At 49.2% G+C, this 13,180-nt stretch overlaps 2 protein-coding genes across 4 annotated transcripts in view; both read left to right on the top strand.

Moving 5' to 3' along the window:
* LOC127033282 (zinc finger protein 436-like) overlaps positions 1 to 13,180 on the top strand; it is a 49,209-nt gene that overhangs the window by 26,525 nt on the left and 9,504 nt on the right. The window lies entirely within an intron of this gene.
* LOC127033296 (zinc finger protein 501-like) overlaps positions 8,178 to 13,180 on the top strand; it is a 33,794-nt gene continuing 28,791 nt past the window's right edge. The window contains exon 1 of the mRNA XM_050921265.1: positions 8,178 to 8,441. The gene's annotated coding sequence lies outside the window, so the exon portion shown is untranslated. The remainder of the gene's footprint in view (positions 8,442 to 13,180) is intronic.

Genomic DNA, 13,180 nt, shown 5'->3' with positions numbered 1-13,180 from the left:
CCATTTGGCCAATGTGCATGGCAGAGGGACATTGCTGGCACATGATGGCATATATCACATTGGTAGATGTGCAGGTGAATGTGCCCCTGATGGGGAGGCTGATATGATTGGGTCCTATGATGGTGTCACTAGAGTAGATATGTGGACAGAGTTGGGAACGGGGTTTGTTGCACCAATTAGTTCTTCGGTTAGTGTTTCTGTGGTGTGATGTTTAGTTGCTGGTGAGTATTTGCTCCAGGTTGCAGGGCTGTCTGTAAGTGAGGACAGGCCGATCTCCCAATATCTATGAGAGTGAGGGACCATCTTTCAGGATAGGTTGTAGATGGTTGATGATGTGGTGGAGAGGTTTTAGCTGGGGGCTGTACATGATGGCCAGTGGTGTTCTGTTATTTTCCTTTTTGGGCCTGTCCTGTAGTAGGTGATTTCTGAGTACCTGTCTTGCTCTGTCAATCTGTTTCTTCACTTCCCCAGGTGGGTACTGTAGTTTTAAGAATGCTTGATAAAGCTCTTATTGGTGTTTGTCTCTGTCTGAGGGATTGGCGCAAATGTGGTTGTATCTTAGGGCTTGGCTGTAAACAATGGTGTGACGGTACCGCCCATACGGCTTTATGGGAATATGATATAACTGGAATATGTTTTGTGCTGCCTATGCCATGTAACATATCTCTGTAAAGATTATGGTCTACTATTTCTATTCATCCTATTTGTACACATATATCATTTTGTACTGGAGGTTAAGAATATGGGCTGTATACTTGCTTGATTTCTAAGTAAGCTTTGGGAGGCATTTGGTCAGCTTCTTTAGGAAGGAATTTGCAAGGTTACGTACCGGATCAGGAAGCACTTGGAGAACAATGCATCTTGGAATGCTTCAATCCACATGAGAAGTCTTCCTGGAGACATACAAGATACCATAAAAGTGGCAAAGAGTTCTGTGGCACCTTATAGACTAACAATCAGGTGCCACAGAACTCTTTGCTGCTTTTACAGATCCAGACTAACACGGCCACCCTCTGATATTTGTCAAGATACCATGTGGACAATGGCTTCTGCCTGTAAAGACTGTGAGTCATGCATGGATATGTGACTTGCCCAGGTGACTCCAGAGCTCCATCTTGGAGCTGGACTTTGCCTAGGAGTGAGGAGGTGGGTCTCGACCCACAAGAGAAAGTCTATTTAAACCCGTGGGAGACCCCTCCATTTGGTCTGTAGCAGCTAAAGAGGAAGCCTCTCCACCCCCGGGATACTTGGAAGAAACTGGAACAAAAGGGTGTGAGTGATTGCTGGACCCAGGCTAAACGGAGATTAGTCTATAAAAGGGAGCATCCTGGAACTGGTGAGGATCTTATCTGTATTCAGTTTGATTAGACATAGATTTGCGCATTTTATTTTGCTTGGTCACTTACTTTGTTCTGTCTGTTACTACTTGGAACCCCTTAAATCCTACTTTCTGTATCTAATAAAATCACTTTTTACTTATTAATTAACTCGGAGTGTGTATTAATACCTGGGGGAGCAAACCACTGTGCAACTCGCTCTGTCAGTGTTATGGAGGATGAACAATTTATGAGTTTACCCTGCATAAGCTTTATACAGGGTAAAATGGATTTATTTGGGTTAGACCCCATTGGGAGGTGGGCATCTGAATGTTAAAGACAAGCACACTTCTGTGAGCTGCTTTCAGGTAAACCTGCAGCTTTGGGGCAGGTAATTCAGACTCTGGGTCTTTGTTGGAGCAGACGGTGTGTCTGGCTCAGCAAGACAGGGTGCTGGGGTCCTGAGCTGGCAGGGAAAGCAGGGGGCAGAAGTAGTCTTGGCACATCAGGTGGCAGCTCCCAGGGTGTTTCTGTGATCCAACCCATCACAGTAGCATAGTCAAGCAGGATCTGTGCACAGCTGATTGCTTTGAGGTTCTGGTAGTGATTTTAAGTGTGTTTAAGTGTGGTGGCTGGAGAACAGACAAAGTGTTTACTGGTTTGTTATTTTCTGTTTGCTTATTTCAGGAAGAAAGCAGGGACAGAAAGAGAAGCAAAATAGATAAGATTGAAGGTCAGAAGAAACTAAAACTGCAAACTGGTTGCAAATTATCCAGAAAGGCTGAACTGTGAAAGTCTCTGTTAACTAAGCATCCCCTGAGATGAGTGCATTTCAGTTTCAGTGAACTGCAGAGGGCTTGTGGCCCAGCACAAAAAAGCAGGAAAATGAGTACCAGTGATGCCGCCAATAAACTAGAGCTGGCCAGACTGGAAGCAAAAGAGAAACCTAGAACTAAGACAATTAGAAATTAATGTTGTGGAGGCAGAAAAAGCCAGGAAAGAGGCTGCTCACAAGAGAGCTATGGAGGCAGAGACAGCAAGAGTGGAGGCAGAAGCAGCTGCCCACAGAGAGCTATGGAGGCCCAGAGGGAAGCCCAGAAACATGAACTGGCTGTTATGGAGTTGAAGGGACAAAATCATCCACCTGCTGGCTCCACTTCCCCAAAAATCCACAAATTGGAGCGACTATGTCCACAGTAGGATGAGTCTAGCGATATTGCTGAATAGTTCATCACCTTTGAGAGACTGTGCACCCTCCATGCCATCCCTGAAGATCAGAAGATGACCACATTGATAGCAAAATTGACTGGCAGAGCTCTGGACATATTCAATAAGATGCCTATTGATGATGCTTCAAACTATGGTAAATTTAAGGAAACAGTTTGAGATTATGCCTGAAACCTACAGGGTTAAATTCAGGAGTCTTAAGAGGGGATTTGGATTGAGTAATGTGGCTTATGCCAATGAAATGAGAGATTTGGTAGATATGTGGGTGTGGGGGAAGGGCATTACAAGCTTTGAAGGAATGTGTGATCTGGTTACTCAGGAACAATTCCTGAATATGTGCAGTGATGATGTAAAACAGGATTTGTGGGACAAAAAGGCAAATGCAGTGGGTGAATTGGCTGGGTATGCAGACTCTTATGAGCAAGCACAAGCTGCAATGAAACATAAACCACTGGCAGAAGGGTATAAGGTTGCGAGAAAGCAGAATCACTGTTTTACCCCTGGGACTGGGAAAAAAGAGGCTGGACGGTCACCTCCCCATTCCTCTGGTACTCATCCCAAATTTCCCATGCAAGCAGAGGAGCCCAAGAGGTGCTATCATTGTAAGTCCACGGGGCACCTGAGGGATAAGTGTCCCTTGGAGAGTGGAAATGGGCAACAAGTAACACATGAAGCTGCTGTGGCCTCTTTTCACACAGGATTTGTAAAACTTGCTTCCACACAACCAAGCAATGAGCATGTTGCGGGGGGGGCAACAGTTGGGGTTCGTTTGCCCAGTGTGCGTATCCCCAATGACCACACCGGAGTGGAGAAGCAAGTATCTTTATTTGAGTCAAATAAGGTGAAAGGAGATATACAATCTCAGATCATGCACACATCACTATCCTCTTCCCCACCTTATATACCCCACTTGTTTACAAAGATGTTCACAGGTGCCACAATTCATCATTTACAATTCATTAAGTACCGGATCCTTTAATTATATCCTTTACCCACACTACAGAGCCCCCCTTTGCTCAATTACATCTTGTACCATAAACAAAAAAACAAAAGAAAATGATAAATGATTACATGTACTCATGCTAGCTTTAAAGGAACATATTGATTAATCTAAGGGGAAATTCGAGGGCGATGGCAGGCCTGAGAATGTAAACTTTTAACCCCATGCCATATTGCCAGTTACCTGGAGCCCTGCACCCCCCAACAAGCATATGCATGCTGTTAAAATTAACGGTGAAGTGCTTCTGGGATTAAGGGACATGGGTGCTGAAATTTCTGTGGTCAAGAGGGACCTGATCCAGGAGAAGGATTTGCTGCCCGGTCAAATGCCAGAATTAGAGCTGGTAGGGGGTTACAAAGTCCTTGCACCTTTAGATAAAGTACATATGCAAACTTGGGATTTGCAAGCTGAACTGACGGTTGCAATGGTGGCACACAATTTTGCACTGTTTCTACTGGGGAATGATTTCTTTAATGTGGCAGAATCTGTCCCAGGGTTGGTTAGCAGTGAGAAGGAATCTTGTGGTAAAAGCCCTGGAGGGTGGGGGTGAAGTCACATGGACTGCTGGGATTCCTCTGCAGCAGTAAAGGATGCAGATTGGGAGGCAGGGATGGTTGTAGCCAGTTCTTGTAGCCCAGGGGCTCAAGGGACGTTTCAGAGGGAGGGGCTGGACAAAGCCAGCTCCTGTCCCATAATCATCTCCCCGGGGGAGAGGGATGTACCACCTTGTTACAGAGCGGCCACCCCGGCTGTTGACTGCCAGGAAGTTGCAAGTTATCAGGGGGCAGGGCCTGCCCTGGGGTGCACAGAGGCGTGTGTCCCAAAGGTGGAAGTTGGGGTCCTGGTGACCACTGCGGTGGAAGCAGATCCCAAGATCTCTATAGCTGGACACAAACCCAACCTGAGTGAAAAGGGGCAAAGTTTGCTGGCCAGTGAAGAGTCTGCCATAGCTGGTAGCTGTGAGCCGACAGCTTGATCAGGGTCACCTTCCCTTTTGGGGGACACAAGAGTGTCTGACCCAGAGAGGGAAGCCCAGAGAGAAGGTGGGGGGGGGGAGGGCAGAGAGTCCGCCCACCTTTTGTAGGAAGGGACTTTCCCAGGAGGGTGAAAAGTCTGCATTTGAAATACCAGTCCCCTCTCCTGTGGATCAGGTTTTAAGGGAAACCTGGGGGTCAGGTCTCCTGGAGGGGGGGATCTATCCAGATGACCTGTTGAGAACAGAAAGTGGGGTGTCCAAAGGGGTCCAGAGCACCCCATTGAAAGATGTTGTTCTTGCTACACTTGTAAGAGATAAAACTATCTGGGGTGGGGGAGGATCTCTGCATGGGTGAGTCCAGCCCAGAGAAATTCCAGAGGGAGGGGCCGAGGGCAGGTATGCTTGCAGTACACCCTTTCCTGGCCAAAGACCCAAACACATGCCTAAATTAAAAGCCTTCCCCAAAGAGGCAGAAGAATCTGCATCAGAGTGTCTACCAGAGGGCACAGAGAACTGGGAAAATGCAATAGATGGTAAACAAAATTGAGCGAACGAAGCCTGTCCACTGTAGATTTGCTATTAACCTTGTGTCTTTTGCTGATTCACCTATGGGATAAAACAAAAGAATTCACACTAGTGGTAAACCCTTTATAGATGTGGGATATACCTGATTTGTGGCAGAACCTGTTGTACATGCTAGGGATGGTGACAAGACAGCCCCCCAAGCATGTTACTTTTCAGCCTATACCTATAAACAGACTGGAAGCTTGGCACAGCGGCAAAAGCATAGCAGGACCATGCTGCTGTGTAGAAGGGGAAACTGAGGCACACCACCTCATGGCATTGGTGGCTAAATGTTAAGACACCTCCACTTTAATAGATGTTGCTGTCTGCTTCTGTTGGCAATACTACACCCCAACCTGTTTTGAGGCATCTGGGGACCAGGAACCCCAAAACTAGCTAGAGCCCCTATGATTGACATCATATGGTTTCATGGTACTGAAAAGGAATGTGACCAAAGACAAACAGGAATTGTACAGGTACCGCCTCCGCTATGGACAGTGCCTCTGGCAGTAAGGTCAGGGAGAGGGTGTGATGGTACCTGCCATAAGACTTTATGGGAATATGTCATAACTGGAATATGGTTTGTGCTGCCTGTGCCATGTAACATATCTCTGTAAAGGTTATGGTCTACTGTATCTATTCATCCTATTTGTACACACGTATCATTTTGTACTGGAGGTTAAGAATATGGGCTGTATACTTGCTTGATTTCTAAGTAAGCTTTGGGAGGCATTTGGTCAGCTTCTTTAGGAAGGAATGCACAAGGTTAAGTACCGGATCAGGAAGCACTTGGAGAACAATGCATCTTGGAATGCTTCAATCCACATGAGAAGTCTTCCTGGAGACATACAAGATACCATAAAAGCCGCAAAGAGTTCTGTGGCACCTTATAGACTAACAATCAGGTGCCACAGAACTCTTTGCTGCTCTTACAGATCCAGACTAACACGGCCACCCTCTGATATTTGTCAAGATACCATGTGGACAATGGCTTCTGCCTGTAAAGACTGTGAGTCATGCATGGACATGTGACTTGCCCAGGTGACTCCAGAGCTCCATCTTGGAGCTGGACTTTGCCTAGGAGTGAGGAGGGGGGTCTCCACCCACAAGAGAAAGTCTATTTAAACCCATGGGAGACCCCTCCATTTGGTCTGCAGTAGCTAAAGAGAGAGCCCCTTACTGAAACTTAATGGGGGGAGGCGTTGCTTCGCCATCTCCTAGTTCCAAAAGAAAGGGGAAGGGCCAATGAGAAATCAAGATTCTGAGACTGACAATGGGAAGGGGCCAATGCTCAAGGTCAGCCTGAATGACAGGGCAGGCAGGCCAATGAGGGAGTCAGGGGGTCCTCGCCTCTTCTCTCTTCTGTGTGAGTGGAGCTGGCTGGTCCAGAGCAGAGCGGGAGGTGCCAAGGAAAGGGGAGAATTGGCCTGCAGGCAGAGCAGCAGCAGTGCTGAGGCAAAGGGAAATTGCAACAGTTAAGGAAGGGGATCCTGGGCAAGGAGATGCCCTCAGCCAAGGGGCCTTGCAGGCCAGACTGGGTGGGGGATCATAATCCTGACAGGAAGAGGCTGATCTAGGAAGAAGGATCCTGCCACCTAGAGCCTGAGGGCATGTGGCCACCACCAGAGTAAGTGTCTGACCCATGGCATCCCTGCAGGAAGCCTGGGACATGGGAGGAACAGACTTTGAACTACCCTGACATTCCAGAGATGCTGGATGTGGTGTCTCCCCCACCCCCCAACCCCGAGTGGGGTGACGTGTTTTCCTTTAATCTTTCCCACTTTTCTCCTTATTTTTTTTATTACTTGCTGTTTAATTAATTGTATTTGTTCTGAACTCTGTGCAATGGTCAAGGAAGCATTCAGGGAAGCACCCCACAATGGGGACACCTTAGGAAGGAACAGTCAGTTTCACACATACAGAACGGGAAGAGACTGTCTAGGAAGGAGTATGGCAGAAAGAGATCTAGGGGTCATAGTGGACCACAAGCTAAATATGAGTCAACAGTGTGATACTGTTGCAAAAAAAGCAAACGTGATTCTGGGATGCATTAACAGGTGTGCTGTAAACAAGACACGAGAAGTCATTCTTCCGCTTTACTCTGCGCTGGTTAGGCCTCAACTGGAGTATTGTGTCCAGTTCTGGGCACCGCATTTCAAGAAAGATGTGGAGAAATTGGAGAGGGTCCAGAGAAGAGCAACAAGAATGATTAAAGGTCTTGAGAACATGACCTATGAAGGAAGGCTGAAACAATTGGGTTTGTTTAGTTTGGAAAAGAGAAGACTGAGAGGGGACATGATAGCAGTTTTCAGGTATCTAAAAGGGTGTCATCAGGAGGAGGGAGAAAACTTGTTCACCTTAGCCTGCAATGATAGAACAAGAAGCAATGGGCTTAAACTGCAGCAAGAGAGATTTAGGTTGGACATTAGGAAGAAGTTCCTAACTGTCAGGGTAGTTAAACACTGGAATAGATTGCCTAGGGAAGTTGTAGAATCTCCATCTCTGGAGCTATTTAAGAGTAGGTTAGATAAATGTCTATTAGGGATGGTCTAGACAGTATTTGGTCCTGCCGTGAGAGCAGGGGACTGGACTCGATGACCTCTCAAGGTCCCTTCCAGTCCTAGAGTCTATGAGTCCTGAATGATCACAAGAAGATTGGGGCTTGAGCCCCTCAGGAACCCTGGGCCCAGCCTTGGGGTTACAGGGACCAAAGTGGAAGGGGAGTCCATGAGGTCAGGCAGCCCTGGGGGAAGATAGTGGGAGCGAGGACTCAGATCCTTTCGCTAGCCAAGTCCCTCGGGGCTGTGTATAAGCCAGGAATGTTCCCCACAATAGCAGGACTGTTTCCCTGCTTACCCAAGTGCATATTTATTGGTTTGTCCTAAAGTTAATGAAGTATTTCAAGAAAAAGTGCCAGAGCAGCCACCCGAGAGAGCTGCTGGCCACATTCTGAGACCAGGAAAAAATGGGAGGTAAGAACCCCATAGTTAGATGCTCATGATGGTCGCTTTTGACCTTAAAAGTCTGTGAGTGGAACAGAAGAGTAGGAGAAGCGCTACGTGGTGGGTTTATTGCTAGGACCCAGGAGCAGCCGGGAGGCGGCTGTGGGGCAGCGAGCGCTGGGCTCCGGCCCGGCAGCAGGAAGTGACTCGCAGCCGCTGCGGTGACTCTGGCTCCCAGGCTCCTGGCGAGATCCCCGAGCCCCGGCGGCTGGTGCTGGGAGCCCGGAGCCCTGGCTGCAGCCGGGAGAGGGGAATCTCCAGCAGGGCCCTTCCCGCTGCTCCCCAGGAGCCTCTCCCAGGGCAGAGCCCCCAGCCCGGCCCGGCCCCTGTCCCGGGGGGCCCCGCTCGGAGGGAAGGTGAGAGAGACCCGCCCCCCCCCCGGCCAGTCACCTCCGGGCTGCAGGGGGAGGTTTGGCCCCAGGCTGCTCCCAGCGGAGCTGGCTGCGATTCCCGCCTGGGGCCCGGGAAAGCTGCCGCCAGCCCCGGTGGGGGCGGGGCGGAGGGAGCCACTCCTGGGGGGCTGAAGGGGTGGGAGCGGGAAGAGGGGCAGGGTGTAGATAAGCGGGGGACAAGGATATGTGAGGGGCAGGATGGGAGGGGGCTGGACGTGGCTGAAGGGGGGGATGGGGCGATGTAGGGGAATCGTGAAGATTTATGGGGCGGATGGGAACGGCTCCAATTGAGGGAAACTCTGAGTGTGGGGGGGTCACTGGGAGGGAAAGGTGAGATGTGGGAAGGGAAGGCTGGGGGGAGACTGTGAGAGCCAGACTGGCTGGAGAACGGAGAGAAAGGGTAGGGGCGGGGAAAAGGGGTGGGGAGAGACGCAAGGCAGCTCCCCCACCCCATGGGGCAGGAGAGGGGGAGGGGCAGCCCCCACCCAACAGCCAGACGGGGTCAGAAGCTACAAGGCAAATATCCAGACCCTACCCCACCCCCTGCTCCCAGTGTATTATTTTCAGACACACCCAGGCTGGTGGGGTCTGTGTGTCCTGAGTGTTGGGGGCCCTGATTTCCGGGCAGGATCCAGATCTCAGCCACACCGGAGTCAGACCAGAATCCCTGCTGGCTCTGACATGGGGGATAGGCCAGTGGGATCAGCCTCTGCCTGCCTGTCCCTGGGGGTGCAGTTCTGGCCAAGGGAGAGGAGGAGCCTGGTGCTCCCTGGCTCAGATGCTGCTGCGTCCTTTACCTGAGAGCCCAGAGTGTAAAACTGCTGCTCCCCAGCTGGGCCTGTGCCAGGGACAGACTTTCATTAACACTGTCATAAACAGATAGCTAAGGGTTAATGTCTCTTTCACCTGAAGCACCTGACCAGAGGACCAATCAGGAAACCGGATTTTTTCAACTTTGGGTGGAGGGAATTGAGTGTCTCAGTCTTTGTCTGCCTGCCTGCTTTCTCTGAGCTTTGGAGAAGTAGTTCTACTTTCTAGTCTTCTGTTTCTAAGTGTAAGGACAAAGAGATCAGATAGTAAGTTCTATGGTTTTCTTTTCTTTGGTATTTGCATGAATATAAGTGCTGGAGTGCTTTGATTTGTATTCTTTTGGAATAAGGCTGTTTATTCAATATTCTTTTAAGCAATTGGCCCTGTGTTGTATCATCTTAATACAGAGAGAACATTTGTACTTATTTTTCTTTCTTTTTATATAAAGCTTTCTTTTAAGACCTGTTGGAGTTTTTCTTTACTTCAGGAAATTGAGTCTGTACTCACCAGGGAATTGGTGGGAGGAAGGAATCGGGGAGATCTGTGTGTTGGATTGCTAGCCTGATGTTGCATTCCCTCTGGGGGAATAGGAAAGTACTTTTTGTTTCCAGGATTGGGAACAGAGAGGGAGATTCACTCTGTTTGGATTCACAGAGCTGGTGTCTGTGTATCTCTCCAGGAGCACCTGGAGGGGGGAAGGGAAAAAGGATTATTTCCCTTTGTTGTGAGACTCAAGGGATTTGGGTCTTGGGGTCCCCAGGGAAGGTTTTTCAGAGGGACCAGAGTGCCCCAAAACACTCTAATTTTTTGGGTGGTGGCAGCAGGTACCAGGTCCAAGCTGGTAACTAAGCTTGGAGGTTTTCATGCTAACCCCCATATTTTGGACGCTAAGGTCCAAATCTGGGACTAAGGTTATTACATGAGTAGCAGCGGTGGGAGATAGACAGAATCCAGAAGCCAGTAGAAATATTGTATTTTTCTTTTCTCTGCTAAGGGCTTTTTAGCAGAGAGAAGCAGTTGGTTTTAAAAGGGAACCAGAGAGAAATTTTTTTTTTTCTGCTCTCTCTGGCAGTTTGTGGCTTGCATGTTAAGCAGAAGTCGTTAAGGACTATTAACAGTCTTTTGTCACACAATAGCACTCCCATTGAGAGTCATACCAGCACTATATGAATGCAAATAAAGTGGTTTTTCAGGTTTACTTGACATTGAAGATTAGCTAGAGAGAGAAAAGGAAAAAAGCACTGTTGCTAGGCAGACTTCAGGAGGCAACAGAGAACCTGCAGTTCAGAAGATAAACACCGGAGGGCACCCCAACACAAGAAAACAGGAATCATGACTTCTAAGGCAAAAATTGCGGCCGAAGAACAAATCAAAGAAGCTGAACACAGGCGACAGATGGAGATGAAAGAAAGAGAAGAACAGATCAAAGAGGCAGCCTACCAAAGAGAACAGGCAGCCTACCAAAGAGAACAGGCAGCCAAAGAGGCAGCCAAGGAGGCAGCACACAAAAGAAAACTAGAAGAAGAAGAGGTGGCCCACCGCCGAGAAATGGAAAAACAACAAAAAGAGAATGAAGAGAAGGAAAAACAGAGAAAACATGAACTGGAGTTGGCAAAAGCTGGGCTGCCTGTGCCAGCCAACCCTAACAACCCGGCGCCAAATATTGCTCCACAGCACAGGAAATTTCCCACCTACAAGGCAGGTGATGACACCGAGGCCTTCTTGGAAAACTTTGAAAGAGCCTGTCTTGGGTACAGCATCCCCGAAGACCAGTACATGGTAGAATTGAGGTCACAGCTCAGTGGACCTTTAGCAGAGGTGGCAGCTGAAATGCCTAAGCACCAAATAAATGACTATAAACTTTTTCTAACCAAGGCCAGATACAGGATGGGGATAACCCCAGATCATGCCCGTCGGCGTTTCAGAAACCAAAAGTGGAAACCAGAGGAGTCATTTCCCAAACACGCCTACTGCATTGCAAAAAACTATGAGGCCTGGCTAACAGGAAACAACATTCAAACCTTGGAAGAACTGAACCTCCTCATACAAATGGAGCAGTTCTTGGATGGTGTTCCTGAAGACATCACGCGGTACATACAAGATGGAAACCCCAAGAATATCGCTGAGGCGGGGGAGATTGGAGCCAAATGGATGGAACTGGCAGAAAGCAAGAAAGCTACTGTCAAGGGGAACGATTACCCCAGGGGGCACACAGACCATAAACCCTACAACCGAGGACAGCCAAAGACCCCACATACCACCCAAGTAAAGCCACAGATACCCTACCCTTCAACCTCACCAGTCTCCAGTAACTCACCTCGGCCCAGTGACCCATCAGATGGAAGATGCTTTAAGTGTAATGAACTGGGACATATCAAGGCCAAGTGTCCCAAGAACACCATGCGAGTGCAATTCATTACACCACCATCACACCAAAGATCCCCAGGCCCGGATGCCTCTCAAATACCCTTGGAGCGAAGGGAAAATTTGAGAGTGGGCGGAAAGAAGGTTACTGCGTGGAGAGACACGGGGGCACAAGTGTCAGCTATCCACCAATCCTTCGTTGACCCCAAATTCATCAACCCAAAGGCCAAAGTTACAATTTACCCCTTCATGTCACAAGCTGTAGACTTGCCTACAGCTCAACTGCCTGTCCAGTACAAAGGCTGGTCAGGAATGTGGACTTTTGCAGTCTATGACAATTATCCTATCCCCATGCTACTGGGGGAAGACTTGGCCAACCAGGTGAGGCGGGCCAAGAGAGTGGGAATGGTTACACGTAGCCAAACCAGGCAAGCTTCCAGACCCATTCCTGTTCCTGAGCCGTCCACAGAGGCCCCGTCTGTGTTACCAGAGACCCAGACAGAGGTAGTGGACCCGGATTCCATGCCTACCACTGAAACAGCCACAGCATCTCCAGTCCCAGGCCCGGAACTGAAACAGCAACCAGCACCAGCAAGTGCAACTACATCTTCAAACTCAACGCCAGAGGGCGCCAGCGAGCCAAACTGGCAGAAGCAACAGACAGCCATACCCAAAAGGCTCAGCCAGAGCCTGAAATACCCTCAGGTGCACCAGCGGAGAGCGGTTCACCAGCAACGGAAACAACCCCATCACCTACATCGCTTCCAGAGGGACCAAGTCCACAGTCTGAGGAAGAACTGGTGACCCCAGACTCAAGGGAACAGTTCCAGACTGAGCAGGAAGCGGATGACAGCCTTCAGAAAGCGTGGGCGGCGGCATGGAGCACCCCACCGCCTCTCAGCTCTTCTAATCGATCCCGGTTTGTTATAGACCAAGGACTTTTATACAAGGAAATTCTTTCTGGTGGACACCGGGAAGAATGGCAGCCGCAAAAACAGTTGGTGGTTCCAACTAAGTACCGGGAGAAGCTCTTAAGCTTAGCCCATGATCATCCCAGTGGCCATGCTGGGGTGAACAGAACCAAGGACCGGTTGGGGAAGTCCTTCCACTGGGAGGGGATGGGCAAGGACGTTGCCAAGTATGTCCGGTCTTGTGAGGTATGCCAAAGAGTGGGAAAGCCTCAAGACCAGGTCAAGGCCCCTCTCCAGCCACTCCCCATAATTGAGGTCCCATTTCAGCGAGTAGCTGTGGATATTCTGGGCCCTTTCCCAAAAAAGACGCCCAGAGGAAAGCAGTACGTACTGATTTTAGTGGACTTTGCTACCCGATGGCCAGAAGCAGTAGCTCTAGGCAACACCAGGGCTAACACTGTGTGCCTGGCCCTAACAGACATCTTTGCCAGGGTAGGTTGGCCCTCTGACATCCTTACAGATTCAGGGTCTAATTTCCTGGCAGGGACCATGGAAAAACTGTGGGAAACTCATGGGGTGAATCACTTGGTTGCCACCCCGTACCACCATCAAACCAAT

The sequence above is a fragment of the Gopherus flavomarginatus genome, chromosome 12 (genome assembly GCF_025201925.1).
Source record: "Gopherus flavomarginatus isolate rGopFla2 chromosome 12, rGopFla2.mat.asm, whole genome shotgun sequence".
In the NCBI taxonomy this organism is placed as follows: Eukaryota; Metazoa; Chordata; order Testudines; family Testudinidae; genus Gopherus; species Gopherus flavomarginatus.
Note: the sequence above shows the minus strand (reverse complement) of the source record. Positions and strands in the feature narration are given on the sequence as shown.